This window comes from Pectinophora gossypiella, chromosome 24 (genome assembly GCF_024362695.1).
Source record: "Pectinophora gossypiella chromosome 24, ilPecGoss1.1, whole genome shotgun sequence".
NCBI classification, from domain to species: Eukaryota; Metazoa; Arthropoda; class Insecta; order Lepidoptera; family Gelechiidae; genus Pectinophora; species Pectinophora gossypiella.
In genome coordinates, this window is record NC_065427.1 from 5,234,811 (window position 1) to 5,254,094 (window position 19,284).

Consider the following 19,284-nt stretch of genomic DNA (forward strand, 5'->3'; position numbering starts at 1 on the left):
TGTAAAAATTGACGATTCAAAGTGTAACTATGTTACCTACTGAATAAAGATATTTTTGAATTTGAATTGAAATCCGCGTCAGTGGAAACCCGGCTTAATACCCCAAACAAAGGTTACTCAGATTAACAAGTACAATAGTGTCATTGTCAAGGTCGAGGTCACAATCGATCGTGATGTGCCAGTATACAATCAGAACACTACTAGTACGGTTTGCAAAGAAAAAAGACAAAGCATAATAAAAGCATTTTATTTGATGTTTTTGTATTGTATCTGTAGCGTCGTCTAAGAATAAATATTATCTTTCTTTCTTCCTTTGATATTAAACAAAGAAACATAAATTCAAACACATAAAGTGTTATTTATAACAAAAGAAAGACCAAAAGATAAACTACGTCTGTGTTAGAAAAGATGTCCGCGGCCACGGCGCTACTGTCGCAGATTCTGCATAGAATTATTACGACTTGTCAATCAGATCCCACAAGCCACCGCACCCACAACCCACACCGAGAAATTCATTTTCGAAGGTATGTTACCTAACCTACTGTATTGGGCTGGTTTTCCCTTCGCGGGTTGCAAGGTCAGACAGGCAGTTGCTTCTGTAAAAAACCGGACCTGTCAAATCTTCGGGTTAGGTAAGCAGACCCTGTGAAAAATGGAATAAGGCTAGGGAGATGATGATAAATCAGTTTCAGAATCCATCGGTTTCTTTCGTATCCCGGATTACTTTAAACCCAGCACATATGCTTCATATTTCTAACTCTGAATTAATTACTACGGATTCATTCCGAAGCCTTATTACGACACAGCGCACAATAAACTCATGTCGATAAATCTTATCGGGTTGATCAGGTACACGAGAGAGCAAAATACAACAACGGCAACTTAGCATCACGCCTATGTTCCCGAAGGGGCAGGCAGAGATGTATCACTACATAGTATAAAACAAAGTCGCTTTTTTCTGTCCCTATATCCCTATGTACGCTTAAATCTTTAAAACTACTCAACGGATTTTGATGCGTTTTTTTTTAATAGATAGAGTGATTCAAGAGGTAGGTTTATAGGTATGTATAATAATATTAACATCCATTAAATAGTGGAGAAATACTGTTATTATTGAGGTTTTTAATGTGATGTCGTAAATAATTTCATTTTTTCCTCAGCATTGCGCTCGAGCGAAGCCGGGGTGGGTCGCTAGTAGTATATACACCCACTCTTCGCCAGTTTTTTTTAAGTCCCATGTGAGAGAGAGAGCCTATTGCCATTAACCGGTCACGAATTCTGGAGACCACGTGATATCAATTATCTAAGATTAAAAAGTCTAATACAGTGGTTTAGAGAATTTACCTCTGTGGTATTATGAGTTCTAATCACTAACTAAAGGACTGGCAGACAATTTTGACACGATAAGCCGTAAGGCAACAAAGTTTTCTTATTTGATTCCGCTCTGTCATCCCCTTCGTAACGGCCCCTGTGGTCCAGTGGTTGAGCGCTGGGCTCACGATCCGGAGGTCTCGGGTTCGAATCCAGGTGGGGACATACCACAAAAAATACTTTGTGATCTCTAATTTAATTAGGACATTACAGGCTGATCATCTGATTGTCCGAAAGATAAACCGTGCTTCGGAAGGCACTTTAAGCCTTTGGTCTTTGGGACCAAAGTCGTTACAGGAGACATGTCAGCGAATTTTGGCGGCTCAATAATAACCCTGACACCTAGGTTGATGGAGTTGGTAATCCACCTCACAACCCACACGATAGAAGAAGATTGCCTTTAACGCCGGAGGATTATATTCAATCCTGCGCACTTCACCGGTAAACTGCGTTATCGTAGCATGAATTAATGCTACATCGATCTATATCCAGCGATCTAATTTGAGACGCGTTGGTCAACGAACGATATAAACGCCGGTTGCACCAAAATGAGTTTAGATTGTAAAATCAATTTAGGGTGGTATTTATAAACTAATCTCAGCTGAGACTTCCCTCAAGATCGTGCTCAGGTCCCTGTTTTTACATAAGAACTGTCACATCGACATGATCTTGAGGGTAGTCACAACATACTGAATACATGAATACCTATTCAGAAGAAGGTACCTACTTTACTCTGATGCCTGGTTGAACGAAGGAGAAAACTTTGTTGCCTTACGGCTTCACCATCATCAGCCCATTAACGTCCCCACTGCTGGGGCACGGGCCTTCACTATGGATGGATAGGCAGATCGGGCCTTAAACCACCACGCGGGCCCAGTGCGGATTGGTGGTTATTAACGACTGCTAATGCAGCCGGGACCAACAGCTTAACGTGCCTTCCGAAGCACGGAGGAGCTCGAGATGATTTTTTTTTGTGGTCACCCATCCTATGACAGGCCTTTGCGAAAGTTGCTTAACTTCAACAATCGCAGACCGAGCGCGTTTACCGCTGCGCCACCGAGCTCCTCAACGGCTTATCTTGTCAAAATTGTCTGCAAGTCGTTTAGTTAGTGATTAAAACTAATACCGGGTTCTTACCGCGTTAATCAGGGATATGAGACTCCCGATATTTCAACACTGTTCAACATTGCTCATGCAACCCCTACTTTAAACCTAGTTGATGCAACCGGCGCTAAGTTCTAAGTATTCTTTACTACCTCACTATTACCATTAAGCACCGCGGGCGTTTTATGAACGGCGTTAGAGTACTAACCCTTCAAAAGCTATTCTTGTCTAAGTGCGCTTACACATTGTTTATAAAACGTTTTTGAAAGTAGGTTTAGAAAGCCCTTATATTTAATGTACTATATTGATTTAGAGTATATGAACTGCGTTGCTGCTTCCGGCCAAGTAGTTAATGCCGTCTGCGGCAAATCTACAATAAGTCACGAAAAAAAATGTGTTGCTGCATCTTAATTTTTTCGTTCAATCAATCAGTAAAACAAGCACAATATGCGGCCTTGTTGCTCAACAGCAATTTCTGCTAGGCAACCTTAGGGTGCAAAAAGTTTACGCATTGGAGCGCGGGATGGTGCAATACAAAAAAAAAGAAAAAAAAAACAAATAAAACTTATATATTGAAAAAATCAAATAATATTAAAATCTGCTCCACAATTTCTGTTCTTTGTTAACTATAAACATGAACGGTAAAAGCCAAAGGTAATTAACTATCGCATCCAATATAAGAACAAAAGAGCGTTGAAAAAGCAACCTTTTTTATTGAAGTGAACTGAATTTCTGTACCAATTTCATTACTGAGTCTGTAGGGGGATGTTTTCTGGATTCTTTCCATCGTGAACCTAATTGATGTTGCCAGGTCAGGTCCTTAGATGATGGAAGGTCAATTTATTTGTAGTTTACCAGCTAGTTTTATTGGAAATAATTTCAAATGGATTAATCAGACTTCGTTTAAGATCGGGAAATACGGGAACGGGCGGATTCATTATGGATTATTCCCGTTTTCCTTCTACCGTGTGGGTTGTGAGTTGAATTACCAATCCCATCAACCCTAGTATTAGGGTTACTATTGAGCCGCCAAAGGCCCCTGACATGGCTCATGTAACGATTACTAACTTACATAAGTAGTAACCGGGACCAACTGCTTAACATGCCTTCCGAAGCACGGATCATCTTTCTTTCAGACATGATTGTCTTGGTGATCAGCCTGTAATGTCCTATAACCAAACTCGTAGATTGTGTGTCGTTTGTGTGTCGTAGATTTTACCTAAATAAACTTTATTATTATTATTATTAAACTAGGGATCACAAAGTGATTTTCGTGATGTGTCCCCACCGGGATTTCGCGATTCCCGTTGATTTATAGTTAGATCATCTAAGGGCCTACCCAAAATGTTTTGACTTTTGTTAACGCTAAGCAACATTGCTACATTATTTATCGGAATATACATGAAGCTATAAAATTGAAAACCTGAAGAGTGAAGACTGACGACATTTTCTGGGTGCTTCTCCAAAAAAGATTAAGATGACCAAAGACTAGGCTGTATGGGCTAAGTTCCCTTTGCCTGCCCGAATGGGCAAATAAAAAAGCAACATTGCATCTCCAGTACTAACTAATGATATATTTTATAACAAGAAACAACATAAGTTTCACGAGGCTTAGCCGCGCAAACACGAGATAAAGATATGCTAATATTTTTGTTTATCTAGCAATTACCACGCTCACCCAAAACATTTGAGACTATAATAAATATCATGTGGACTTTGTCTAGATTTATCACTGTGTATGTAACCGCTACGAAGACGGGAAAGCGGCCCGGAACCCGGGATTTTGTTTGAAACACAAATATAAATGTTTGTTCCACCTTCTTAACTAAACTGTTGGACACATTTGGATAAAATAATAGCAAATTCGGAATCCAGAAACTTAAAAAGGGACTATTAGAATAGAAATTGTTTATTATAAAAGGACGCCACACAAAAACAAGACAATAACATCACTTAAAAAATTTCACATAACAATTACAAAAAGCATGTATTCAGGTAAAGACTTGTGCGGAATGTAACAGAAGTCCACATATATGAACTACGCCTAAGGCGCCTAAGGTTATATAAGGCGTAGTTAATACCACGTCAGAGCTTTTAAAAAAATACATGCACTATAAAGTATTCTGTAAGGTACTATACCGGGTGTTACTGACACCGTAACTAATATTGAGGGGGATGATTCAGACCATGATTCTGAGATTCTATCAAGTGGAATTTTCTGTCGCAAAAGTATGAAACTGAAATCTTTCGTTACGATCTTTCTAACCTAACCTAACACCCTGTATAGATCCTCGGGCAAGTACTTACCGTCAGCGGCAATGCACCAATCTAATGAAACTTTCAGAGTCATCGATCGGTGCCCTTATAAGTACGCGCGGTCTAGTGTTGCCAATACGTAAGATATCGAATAAGCCAGATTTAATAATGTTTATTTCTTTCTTTCTCTCAGATTTAACGGGTGACCACCAAATTATTATTATTTTTTTTTTATTTCTGTAATCTAAGTTTGTAAATGTGGCGTCCAATATGGGAATAAATATTTTCTTTCTTTCTTTCTTTCAAATTATTTATTTGTGGATTTATGTGCTTACACCCGTATTATCAGATGCAGGAATCCGTGGTAGCCCAGTTGGTAGAATGCTTGCCTCTCACTTTGAGGTCGCACGCTCCAATCCAGCACAGGCCTAAATCAATTGTCGAATTTGTTTTCGAATTCATGGTTGGATCATATTTGATTATCACGTGTTCTGCGGTGAAGGAAAACATAATGAGGAAACCCATATTGCCGAGATGTGCACTTTCGGAGGTATGTGACTTAACCTAACATATATAGGGCTGGTGTTCCCTTCGCGGGTTGGAAGGTGGTATGTTCGGGAATCGACGGAAAAACAAACGACGTGCACTCAGTTCAAAGGTTAATTTATTACTGTCCAATAGAGGGCGCTTGCACACATGTACCTCACATACAGCTTATACCTAACTCTGCATACATATCAGAAGGTCAGACAGGCAGTCGCTTCTGTAAAAAACCGGACCTGTCAAATCCTCAGGTTAGTTAAAAACGGATGACCCGTATCCTCAGATGATCACTCGGTCTTCCTCGAATTCAGCTCAAAATCGGTATTTTTGGACTGCACCACAACATTAACCCGAGTTTACTCCAGTAAGGTATGACGTCATTAGTTTCGTATTATTTTGTTGGCAGTATATGTCTCGACTCCAGTGAGTAAACTCCTCAAGTCGAGGACGTAAATGTCAACTTCATCACTAATTTAAGGGCCTCACTCTTGTCGGTGTAGCATTCTCCATGCTACTTTTTTAAGGGAAAATAGGGCAGTGGTGACAGCCTCCGTGGTCTAGTGGTTAGAGCGATAGGCTCAAGATCTGGAGGTCCGGGTTCGATTCCCGATGGGGACATTGTCGAAATCACTTTGTGAGACTGTCCTTTGTTTGGTAAGGACTTTTCAGGCTTGAATCACCTGATTGTCCGAAAAAGTAAGATGATTCCGTGCTTCGGAAGGCACGTTAAGCCGTTGGTCCCGGCTATTAGCCGTTAAAACACCTCCACCAACCCGCAGTGGAGCAGCGTGGTGGAATATGCTCCATACCCCCTCCGGTTGATTGAGGGGAGGCCTGTGCCCAGCAGTGGGACGTATATAGGCAGTTTATATATATATATTATATAGGGCAGTGGTTTCCCTCTTGCCTTCCACCTCACAGTACTCTGTCTGACGCGAGTGTGATGGCGCCCAGAGTAGTCTATTTCAAAGCCGTACTAGGACTACTGTTCTCCGCCTCTGAATAGTACTGACAGCAAAATTGAATCCAATTATCATACAATTCGACTGAACTTTGCTTGGCTGTCAAATACTTAAACCCATGTTCATAACGGTCTCTGTGGTCCAGTGGTTGAGCGTTGGACTCATGATCCGGAGGCTCCGGGTTCGAATCCCGGTGGGGACATGTCATAAAAATCGCTTTGTGATCCCTAGTTTGGTTAGGACATTACAGGCTGATCACCTGATTGTCCGAAAGTAAGATGATCCGTGCTTCGGAAAGCACGTTAAGCCGTTGGTCCCGGTTACTGTTTACTGATGTACGAGTAAGTAAGTAATCGTTACGTGAGCTATGTCAGGGGCCTTTGGCGGCTCAATCGTAACCCTGACACCAGGGTTGATGAGGTTGGTATTCCACCTCATAACCCACACGATAAGAAGTTACCGTTCTACACATAGTATTATTATTTATTCTATGATTTTGTTTCTATGCTGTTCTGGGAGCAAATAAAAAACATAGAAAACGTTCAGCTGCTTGTCTTCCCGGGCATGTCGTAAAAACCGACAGAGGGATTGTGTCCTCTAACATGATGGACTAATGTTATGGGCGATAGGCTGATCCCTTATCACCATAAGGTTCATCATATCCAGCTTACGACATCGTATCAACAGTGGCTGCAAGTTGTCTTTGATTACTTGTGGCTCTGCCCACCCCATTAGGGATTACGGGCGTGAGTTTATGTATGTATGTATGTATGTATGTCTATGATTTTGTATTACATATTATTACATTTTGTGCACTTGCCATCACTAGCGATGCAAAGGTAGCATCTGCTATAGTACTACTAATATGTAGTTCGAGGAATGAGCGATCGATTTCCAATTTCATTCCATGTATACTAGTTGGTAAGGAAGACATTATCCGATTTCAATTTGTAATGTTGTTTACGAGTGGTTTAGTAGGTTTATTAACGACCTTGTTGAGCGTTGGGCTCACGATTCGGTGGTCCCGGGTTCGATTCCCGGTGGCGACGTATCCAGTTTGGTTAGGACATTACTTGCTGATCACCAGATTGTCCGAAAGTAAGATGATCCGTGCTTCGGAAGGCACGTTAAGCCGTTGGTCCCGGTTGCTACTTACTGATGCAAGTAAGTAGTCGTTACATGAGGCGTGTCAGGGGCCTTTGGCGGCTGAATATTAACCCTGACACTAGGGTTGATGATGTTGGTACTCCACCTCACTACCCATACGATAGAAGAAGAAGTAGGTTTATTTATAAGTGGTATTTTTAATATAATATAAGCTTACGATTATTAGTTTAATATTATCACAGACTAGTCAGAAGTACATCCATCGCAAGATGAACTAAGTACCCACTCTTCACCGAGCTTTCTGTTAGACCAATGTGATAGGCGGTATTAAGTTTTAAGTAAATAGGTTACTGTTAAGCTCTAAGTGACGTCAGACCTTAGTGGATGTGGATACTACACACACACACTCACGCCTATTTCCCATCGGGATAAGCAGACTATGGATTCCAAGTTCTTCAATCCTAACATACTTCTCTTGCTTCCTCCGCCTTCATCTATAGTTTCGTACACGCGTGACCGATCACAATACTCTTCCCATAGCATCATAACGTGGCATCACGCCTGTGTTCCCGAAAGGGGTAGGCAGGGGCGTACAGTCATGAGCAATATAATGTATCCACTTTAGGACTCTGTCGCACTAACATATTTGACATTTAGTGAGACTTACAGTTCAATTTGTCAAAAAAGTTAATGTCACATGGTACCAAAGTGTATACATATTAATGTTCGTGACCGTACAGTACACATACAACCACTCCTCGTCAGCTATAAGTCCCACGTACCTATTAGATGAGCCAATTCTTCCCAAATTTTATACCAATGTATTATATTGTTTTTTTTTCACAACCAGTATACTTATACATTCTGTTTGGTCTTTGCAGGTAATCTCGACTAGCCAGTAACAGAGTTCGACGCAGTGGGGAAAATGGAGAACATACCTACATACGGTTACGAGCACTAATATGTATACACTTTGAAACCATGTCACATTAACTATTTTGCAAATGAAACCGTAAGACTCATTAAATGTCAAATATGATAGTGCGACAAGGTTCTAAAGTGGGTACATTAAATTGCTCATTACAGTAACCCACTTTAGGACTCTATCGCGCTAACATATTTGACATTTAGTGAGACTTACAGTTGAATTTGTCTAAAAAGTTAATGTGATATGGTACCAAAGTGTATACATATGAATGCTCGTGACCGTACATACGAGTCTTTCCCACCGCGGTAAGCAAAGACTATGGAATTCCATTTACTTTGATTCTGACACACTTTCGCAACAAAAACATTTCGTGTGTTGTCACTTATTTACCCGATTTCAAAAAAGAAGGTGATTATTTTCTTATTACTACTATTATTATTAAAAAAAAAACTTGTTATGAAAGTGTGCCGTCTGTCTGTGCTTGTACTTTGAAACATTGTCAATTTGAAAGTGTTCCGGAAAGCCAATTAAATTATACTATCTGACAATGCCCTTGCCAGGGAAGGCAATCTTAAGTAGGATAATAAGATCATCATCATCATCAGCCCCAAATTTCAAGCGCCTACGTTTAGCCGTTTAGGCTGTGCGTTGATATGTCAGTCAGTCAGTTTCTCCTTTTATATATTTAGATAAGATATCCTCTAGGATAATAAGATATGGCACGTTATCTCAAGTTTTATCCCTCATACAACTCTAACAAACCGCCTGATGAGACGAAAAATAACTTTAGAATCGCGTATCAAGAGATGCTATAAGAAACTGTTTTCAATCTCCATCTATAACCCCGTGAGAATACTTAGCAATGACATAACTAGATTAATTATAATGGATACAAGTAGTGAGAAACGCCTACGAGAAAACACCGAGCAATTACTCCGCTATGCTATTGCTTTACAAAACATAGTAGGCGCTTACAACTATTTCCATTACCGATTGAAGTAGTATTATATCCAGTAAATTACTTAGCTTTTTCAACTTTATACCGATAGAAAAACCACCAAGTCAATGTTAATGAACGAATTCTTCCAATAGTCCCCTTTTAAGTGGAGAAATACTTTAAGTAGTTTGCAAGAAAGTTGCAATTAAAAATTCTAAGAAAATAGACGTAAAAGCGCTCATACAAGTGTGCACGCTTAAATACCTTTAGCGGTTTCTAAAGAAATAAAAACCGTTTGCAATAAAACCTTACCGTTTTAATCATAATATGGCAATAATTTATTTGAGGTATTATTAATTAATTTAACATGAATTTACGACTATAATCCGAATTGGAGGAGTCAGAAGTGCATCCATCGCAAGATGAATTAAGTACGCACACCTCACAGAGCTTCTTATTTCTTTTTTTTGTTTGGTTAGGACATCACCAGCTGATCACCAGATTGTCCAAAAGTAAGACGAACCGTGCTTCGGAAGGCACGTTAAGCGTTTGGTCCCGGTTACTACTTACTGAAGTAAATACGTAGTCGTTACATTAGTCATGTCAAGGGCCTTTGGCGGCTCAATAGTAAGCCTGTCAGGGTTAATGGGGTTGGTAATCCACCTCACAACCCACACGATAGAAGAAGAAGAAGACGAAGCATTCTGTTATACCAATGTGATTGGTGGTGAGCCGTATCAACGTCTATAATGGTGGAGACAGCAGTCTCTTTAGCAAGTCATCATCATCATCATCATCAGCCCATTAACGTCCCCACTGCTGGGGCACGGGCCTTCCCTATGGATGTATAGGGAGATCGGGCCTTAAACCATCACGCGGGCCCAGTGCGGATTGATAGTTATTAACGACTGCTAATGTAGCCGGGACCAACGGCTTAACGTGCCTTCCGAAGCACGGAGGAGCTCGAGATGAAAACTTTTTTTTAGTGGTCACCCATTCTATGACCGGCCTTTGCGAAAGTTGCTTTACTTCAACAATCGCAGACCGAGCGCGTTTACCGCTGTGCCACCGAGCTCCTCAAGCAAGTATTCTATATTTATTTATCTTATTATTTTTCTCGAATAGTTTACATTACAGTTTAGGTACGTAATTATGTGCTTAGACTTCAGAGCCCAGATTTTTTGTTTCACTGTCTTTTGATTCCCCAACCTGCTGCAGCTGAAAATCAGCCATAGTCTAGCTGCAGCTAGGCCGTGACATTTGCTGAGCTGAAGCCGTTTCGGCATTAAGTATAATAATTATTAAGTAATTTAATTACCTAAGTATGTTATGTTAATATTAATGTTAAGTACTATGCCGAATAACGCGCTCGGTCTGCGATTGTTGAAGTTAAGCAACTTTCGCAAAGGCCAGTCATAGGATGGGTGACCACAAAAAAAAGTTTTCATCTCGAGCTCCTCCGTGCTTCGGAAGGCACGTTAAGCCGTTGGTCCCGGCTGCATTAGCAGTCGTTAATAACAACCAATCCGCACTGGGCCCGCGTGATGGTTTAAGGCCCGATCTCCCTATCCATCCATATGGAAGGGCCGTGCCCCAGCATCGGGGACGCTAATGGGCTGGTGATGATGATGCCGAATAAATGTTTTTTTCTTTTCTGAAAAGTTAATTAATTGAAGGTCTAAGTGGTCACATTGAAGCAATTCATCTATGGATACAAAAGGAAATATTGCAGTTTGTCATTTGTTTCTATTGCGTACATACTCCTATGCCCCAGATGCTATTTTCTCTATCTTCATATAACCAGTTCTTGGCATACATACCAACAGACACTGGATATCGTCAGGTGGCATACGATACCCATGGGAAGAGCAACCCGACACTTGCAAGGTGAGGTGGCTCAGTCGGCCGTGTCCTAGGACATTGCTGGCCTAGCATTTGTAACAGAAGTGCATTGGTTATATTAATTGCTAAGGACATTGGCCCCGATTCCCGCAGACACCGCCTAATTTTATTTTAAGTTAAGTATATCCGTCATTTTCATATCCGTCAAAAAGGAAAGGGACGGATGATTTACAGCTCTTAATTTTAGTAAGAATGAGTAAATGAATGAATAACCCGGGCGAATCAAAAAGTTACGTCGCTGGTATGCAATCCGTTTCACGTGCTGTCTACTTAACTGTGTCGGGTTATTGACTGGTGTAAAATTCTTAGACGGCTGTTTTAGATTTGTGCTTAAAATTGACGTGTGTTCCATAAATTTTATGCTTGTCGATTACCCGTCCCTTTCCTTCTCGGCGGATAAGAAAATAACAGATATAACTTAAAATAAAATTAGATGGTATTTACAGGAATTAGCACCATTATTATGTTAATAATCGTCAGCCAATATGGGGGTCTCCAGGCAGCTCTAAACTCTGGCGAATAAAAAAACGTATCTTCTTCTATCGTGTGGTGTAAGGGTTACTATTGAGCCGCAAAAGGCCTCTGACATGGCTCATGTAATGACTACTTACTTACATCAGTAAGTAGTAACCGGGACCAACGGCTTAACGTCCCTTCCGTAGGATCATCTTACTTTCGGACAATCAGGTGATCAGCCTGTAATGTCCTAACCAAACTAATAAACTTAATCCAAAGATAAAAAATAAATAAAAAAATATTTACACAACTTTCATACTTTTGGGATCCAAACTGACCCTGTATCTTAGGATCCTGGTCCCTGATGAATGTGTTATTTGTTTGTTACCTATGCCAAACACCAAACCAATTTTGCCCCAAAAGTCCCATATCTCTTGGCTGTTGCGGCTTCTGGATACATCCCGTTTAGGAGCCGTACTTTTTCTCTCGCGTGGGTTGTCAGACCAAATATTTACCTCATCAACCCTGACGGGTTACTGTTGAGTCCCTAAAAGCCTTGCCAGGACCGGTTGCATTTCGTCCCTCCGAAGCACGGATTATCGTACTTTCGGACAATCAGGTGATCAGTCTGCAGTGTCCTAACAAACGAGCGAATGTGATTTTTGTGATATGTCCCCACCGGGGCCCCGAGACCTCCGGATCGTGAGCCCAAACGTTCAACCACAGAGGCCACTAAACCACAGTACCTATTGAAAAATACCGGCGCTCGTTCGACGTAATATACGATCCTGACGACCTGATTACTCAAGCTATAGATTCGGCCAATCACCTCGCGACAATAAGCACTTTAGGACCCCGATACCGACCCCGTCGACGAGGTTAATTTTCCAAACGAGTACTTTATGCCACCTACACATCACACCAACAAACTAAGCCAACAAACTGCAGCGGTTCAAGGAATCAAACCAATTGAATAATCACATTGATGCGACGATTACTCAATTTGTAACCCACATGATTCACTCAGGAAAAATGTCGCGATTATGGGTTCCTGATTGAATCATAAGCTTGATTGAACCCGGTTGATTAATTGCTCCGATTGAACGTCGCTCTAATTACTCTTACTACGAGTAAACCAGGTTTCAAAATTCACCGGTTGATTGAATATCGAAGGATGATTGGGTTTGAAGTAACTGGTTTTGTAATGTGAACGAAATATGTTTTCCTGAGATAAGTTATTTTATAGTTTATTGTGAACAGGATAGAACGTCAAGACAATTTGATTACACACATAACAGATGTGCTAGAAAAAAGAATAATACTATGTTATCTCCCTGGCTTTATCCCGCTTCTCATAGGGTCCGCTTACTTAACCTGAAGATTTGACAGGTCCGGTTTTTTACAGAAGCGATTGCCTGTCTGACCTTCCAATCCGCGAAGGGAAAACCAACCCAATACAGATTAGGACACACCTCCGAAAATGCATTTCTCGCGAATGTGAGTTTCCTCATGATGTTTTCCTTCGCCGCTGAGTACGTGATAGGTAATAATTTATGATGCAAACATGAATTCGAAAATCATTGGTTAAGCTGGGATTCGCACCTGCGACCTCAAATTGAGAATCAAGCGTTCTAATAACTGGGTTACCACTTCTAACTAACTCCCGACGGACTAACTTTCGTACTACGAAGCGATTTTAATTTGTATGTAAATCGCTGTACAAAGTGTAGTTTATATTTAGCTTTATTTAAATATGCATGCACTGTGTGCGGTGGGAAAACTGCAAAATAGAGAATCGAGTTATAGCGACCCTTTAGATTAGTTTTGGGCGACGTTGTTAGCAACTTTTAGAAGGTTCTAGTCAAAAGGTACAGACCGAAGCGCGAGCTTTAAATATTCTAAAGCATTCTATCGTACTCCATGGTCCAGCGTTGGGCTCACGATCCGGTGGACCCGGGTTCATATCCCAGTGGGGACATATCATAAAAATCACTTTGTGTCAATCATTTCAGGCTGATTGCCTGATTGTCCGAAAGTAAGATGATCCGTGCTTCGAAAGGCATGTTCAGCCGTTGGTCCCGGTTACTACTTTCTGATGTAAGTAAGTAGTCGTTACATGAGCTAGGGGCCTTTGGCAGTAACCTTGACACCAGGGTTGATGGGGTTGTTAATCCACCTCACAAACTACACGATAGAAGAAGATTCTAAAGTACATAAGCTATATTACTGCAAAGTGTCATCAAAATTCGTTCCATTTTTTTTGCGTGAAAGAAAAAAACCTTCACAAACTTTCGCGCATTACTCTAGTGCAATTGTTCTGAGTACCACTACCACTCTTTTTCGTCTTGAATTGTTTATCAGTCACCGTACTTGTACTTTGAGACCCCAAGTACCTTAACAGTCCATTTTTTTAGTCACATACCGATGGGAAGAATGAATAACATAACATAGGCCCACGAGCGAGGCTAGTTTCCAACTAGTCAATCGATCAATCAATAATTCTTTATTGCACAAAGACATAAGTATAGGACATGTACAAACGAATAAAATAAGTAAAAAATAATCAGTAATTAAAATAGTAGTAATAGTCAAAACCGTTACTTTTTACTTAACGTCAAAACAGGCTTACTATGGAATTTGTCTCTCTCTCTCTATTTAAGAGCTGCGCTCTTGTCGGTGGAGTAATCGCCATTCCTCTCGTCTTCCCGCCAAAACCTTCACCTCCCGATACGACACGACCTGCACCTTCTCTTTTATTTGTTTCATAAATGTTATCCTAGGTCTACCCCTTCCTCTCTTCCCTTCAATTTTTCCTTCTATATATAATGTTTGTTATAAATGAATGAATGGAATTTGTATGACTTCAAAAAGAAGGCGGTTTCCACTTCATCATAGAAGCATAAGGTGTAATGTTTTACAAACCAAACACCAGTGTGTACTACGCCGCAATCTGTGTATGAAGTGAAACGAAATCCCAATCGACGACCAATAGCCAGCCGTTCCGTTAAAAAAAAAAACCGGGCAAGTGGGAGTCGGACTCGCGCACTGAGGGTTCCGTACAAATTACCGTAAATTAACAAAGATAATGGCCCCGATTCCTGCAGACATCTCTTAATTTTACTTTAAGTTATACCTGTCATTTTCTTATCCGCCGAAAAGGAAAGGGACGGATGATTGACAGCTCTTAATTTTAGGAAGAATGAGTAAATAAATGAATAACCCGGGCGAATTTTTAGACGGTTGTTTTAGATTTGTGCTTAAAATTGACGTGTGTTCCATAAATTTTATGCTTGTCGATTACCCGTCCCTTTCCTTTTCGGCGGATAAGAAAATGACAGATATAACTTAAAATAAAATTAGATGGTGTTTACAGGAATTAGCACCAATGTCCATCTCTAAAGGAGACTTTGAGTTTGCCGTTTTTTTTTCTTCTTTTATTTTATAGAGGGTTTTTTCTATACAGAATATGCCACCCTCATAGTTCTTACAATATTATAGGTTTAACCTACGATTCTCCGCTACCTTAAATAACTTATACTTGACTTTGCCGTTGCAAAAATATTGTCTCCATACATCGACATAGGTCGCAGTTAGTTTGCCAATAGCAAATAGTCTATGGGTTTTGATTCCCCTGCGATATGGTGGAAAATATCTTCGGATTGCGTTAATTTAGAAACTTGATTTTTTTACAGCTTCAAGGGACCGCAGATATTTTAATTTCAACTTGATACCTCTACGCGTACCCGAGAAAAAAGGTTTTGACAGACAAACACACACACACACACACACACACACACACACGCACACACACAGTAGTAATTAGATAAGATAAGAATAGACTTAGCAAAGTTTGTGAATAAAATGTAAAAATAAAACTATGCCACTCAGATTATTAGATCTAACTGGGAGTCAAGAGCGACACAAACTTTGTAGTCTAAAAAGAGTCATCATAATGTAAAATAATATTGTAACTCTGTTTTAATTAATAAAGACATTTCATTTCAAAGACAAACAATCCGACGAGCAACGAAGTGGTCCTATAAAGGCTCCGTTTTTCTCTTTTGAGCTTTGGAACCCTAAAACAAAAAAGCTTCCAACAATGACACAGCATCTTAAAATTTGACCGCATCTGCGCAAGCGGCGATCTACTTAACTACGCCCTACAAAGTAAAAGGGCTCTATTGTACTTTTAGATAGTTAATTCGTTTATAATTGAATGTTTCTTCGCGCAAAGCGGATAAAGGGTTTGCAGGTAAATAGAACATTGGAACGAATATTGAATTACCAGAAGAATAGGCATAAAACTGTTCTTTAAATATATACATACATACATAAACAGCCTATGTACGTCCCCCTGCTGGGCACAGGCCTCCCCTCAATCAACCGGAGGTGGTATGGAGCATACTTCACCACGCTGCTTCACTGCGGGTTGGTGGAGGTTTTTTACGGCTAATAGCCGGGACCAACGACTTAACGTGCCCTCCGAAGCACGGAATCATCTTACTTTTTCGGACAATCAGGTGAATCAGGTGATTCAAGCCTGAAAAGTCCTTACCAAACAACGGACAGTCTCACAAAGTGATTTCGACAATGTCCCCATCGGGAATCGAACCCGGACCTCCATATCGTGAACCTAACGCTCTAACCACTAGACCACGGAGGCTGTTAACCAGGTACAACTCTCAACCAGGTGTTACTCTAAGTAATACAGTAAGAAGTCTTTTTGGGATTTTGGAATGAATCCCAGAGTGAAATTAATTGAAAGAAATCGAGGCTTCGTTGAAGAAAATCGTGGTTTTCACTATAAGGGATATAGCATATATATAGCGGTAATTTGTTAGCGACTTGGATAGATAATGTACCTAAAGAGGATTTCCATGTTTGTTTGTAAGTGTGTAAATCTAAAGATAATCCGCGTTATGTTTGACGCTGTCTTGTCAGCCAGCGTCACATTTCAACACGCATATATCTTTACATTATTCAAAAGTCAAGAATCAGGTGATATTTTTTTTTATTTAACGGAAAATTCCACTTGATATCAACCCAGAATCATGGTCTGAATCATCCCCCTGAGTATTCGTTATGATATCACTAACAGCCTGTATGTAATAGCCATTTAGTGGTTTTCGCTATAAGGCGATATTATATTACCTATATTACGTGCTCCAGATCATAGCAGCCTTTCACTGCGCAAATGCTTTATTAGAAAATTCCATTGGCACGTGGACTTCGTTATAATCCAAGACATCGCTTCAAATTCAAAGTCAAAAATATCTTTATTCAGTAGGTAACATAGTTACACTTTGAATCGTAAATTTTTACATAACGAACGTCTCATCCGCCTAAAACTACTGCAGCTTCTCACAACCTGTATAGCCGGGGAAAAGAAGCTGCAAGAAAAACCTAGGGACAAAGCCCTAGACGTTGTTTAAAAAAAAAAACATAAAATATTTTTATACAATTGAGTAATTGAGTAAAAACCTTGGTGATCGATCATGGCGGATATTTGGATAAAACCATCGGACAGGTACCTTAAATTCATTGCTGTCATTCATCTTTCTTTGAGTAGGCTAATGTAGGGTAATGCTTCATCTTGACGAGCAACATGCACCCACTCGTAATTAATAAAGAAAATCTTCTAAAAATACATCTGGAGGGTTAAAATGGCCACATCGAAGCAATTCATCTAAGAAAGCAATATTGCAATTTTACATTTGCGCATATAAAAGTAAATGCACAATCCCAACAAATATGTCAAATAGCAATATTGCTTTCTGAGATGAATTAGTTCGATGTGACCGCAAACTGGACATTATGCAAACTGGTCATTTTTTACCACTGGACATTTTGCAAAATGGACATTATGCACTTAAAGGGACCATTCCTTTTAACCCTGTTATCATCTATTTTATCAGCATGGTTTCTAAAGAAATAAGGCTCAGTTTTTATTAGTTTAGTATAGTTTTGAAGACTCCCGAATTAATATCCAATGTATATTCAATGTTCTTTATTTGCATACTATGATGGCGTACAAGTTGCTAAGTTATATATGAGTGTCACATCACAGACCCTTTCGGGCACAATCCACCGTGATTTCCGTGTATATTAACCTCCACAGAATTTTGCCCAGTCAATCTCCACAGTTCTGTCTTTGTAATAGTTTTAGGCCAGAAGATCTTTAATATTTGCCTTAAAAAATATTAACAAACTACAAAATAAAAAAAAAAAAAAAATTAAAAAATATTTATTTTTCAAAATTGGCTTACAAAGTTAGCTCTTTTTGAACGTCAAAAGCTAAATTACATATTATGTAACTAGCTGTAAAACTACTACTACCACATCGGAATCTGTAACTCTGAGGGAAAGACGTGGCCAGAAAACCTCCCAGCACAGGGCCCTAGTCCTACTGTTTCATGTTTTCCTTTATTTTTTTAAATCCAATTTGTATTACATAATAAAATTTATAAAAACAAATTACAAAACAAATTTATAAATACAATGGTATAATATTCCAATTACAGTCGGTGAAAGGAAAGTGTTAATGAAAAAGTATAATATTAAATACCTATATTATAAAAGTGTACTAAGTGTATTTTTATATACGCTTTGATTTTCGCTAACATCGATGTTATTATCCATATGTGTATTAAGGAATCTCCATAAGTAAACTGACCACGGGACATCCTACTGGCAAGGTGCAGTTTCCCGGAACTGATGCTTCCACTAACACTTAGTGCCACACTTCGTAATAGGTCAGCTATTTGCGAATATCCTTTTGTTTTGTTCTATTTCTGAAATAGCATACGTAAATATAAGAACAGACTCCGTAGGTACCTATAATAATTGAGATTCTTTTTGACACTAGATGTCGCCTCGTAGGCTTGTGGTCTCTTGTTGAGAGTGCATACAACGAATAATCGAATATCGCAAGCAGAAAAACATTCCGAGCTGATTTTTATTGAAATCTGACAATGATATTTTTTTTTTGTTTTCCCCGAAGGGTAAGGCAAAGGGAACTATGCCCATACAGCCATGTCTGACGTATTTTTTTTCTTGATGATTAATGAAATGATGAAAGCTGATGATGATGAAACCTAAGCCCCCACCCTCGGAGTAGACTCCTACTCCGAACCCCAAACGAATTAACTCAAAAGTCCGCATAAACTTTTGAGTTATGAAGCGGCTTCCTGCCACGAAGCGAAAATAGGCAGATACACTTTGTTTATTGAATACTCCAATATAATAACACTCGCGAATGTCTTCCGACTAACTTAATGCGATCATTAACCACAAAACACCACTTCGTATTAATTATTTAGATTACTCAATGAAGAAAGCAACTGTCCCGTTCCCGTTTCCCGCCAAAAAGCCCTGACAATGATAAAAAAATTACAATAGATTTTTTTTTTTTGTTTTCCCCGAAGGGCAAGGCAAAGGGAACTATGCCCATACAGCCATGTCTTATGTATTTATTTTCTTAATTATGATTAACGAAATGATGAAAGGTGATGACGGTGAATGATGAAACCTAAGCCCCCATCCTCGGAGCAGCCTCCAAAACCCAAACGAATTACCCAAAAGTTCGCATAAACTTTCGAGTTATAAAGCGGCTTGTAGGCACGAAGCAAAAATAGATAGGTACACTTTGTTTATTGATTATTCCGATATAATAACACTATAGCAAATGTTTTCCGACTAACTTAATGCGATCATTAACC

The 19,284-nt window shown here is 39.6% G+C and overlaps 1 protein-coding gene and 1 non-coding gene across 3 annotated transcripts in view; both read left to right on the forward strand.

Annotated features, from left to right (window-relative positions):
• LOC126377796 (ankyrin-3-like) overlaps positions 1-19,284 on the forward strand; it is a 215,637-nt gene that overhangs the window by 64,688 nt on the left and 131,665 nt on the right. The gene's annotated exons all lie outside the window — the stretch shown is intronic.
• On the forward strand, positions 6,367-6,438 carry Trnam-cau (transfer RNA methionine (anticodon CAU)). The gene has a single exon. It is a non-coding gene; the product is annotated as a tRNA-Met (tRNA).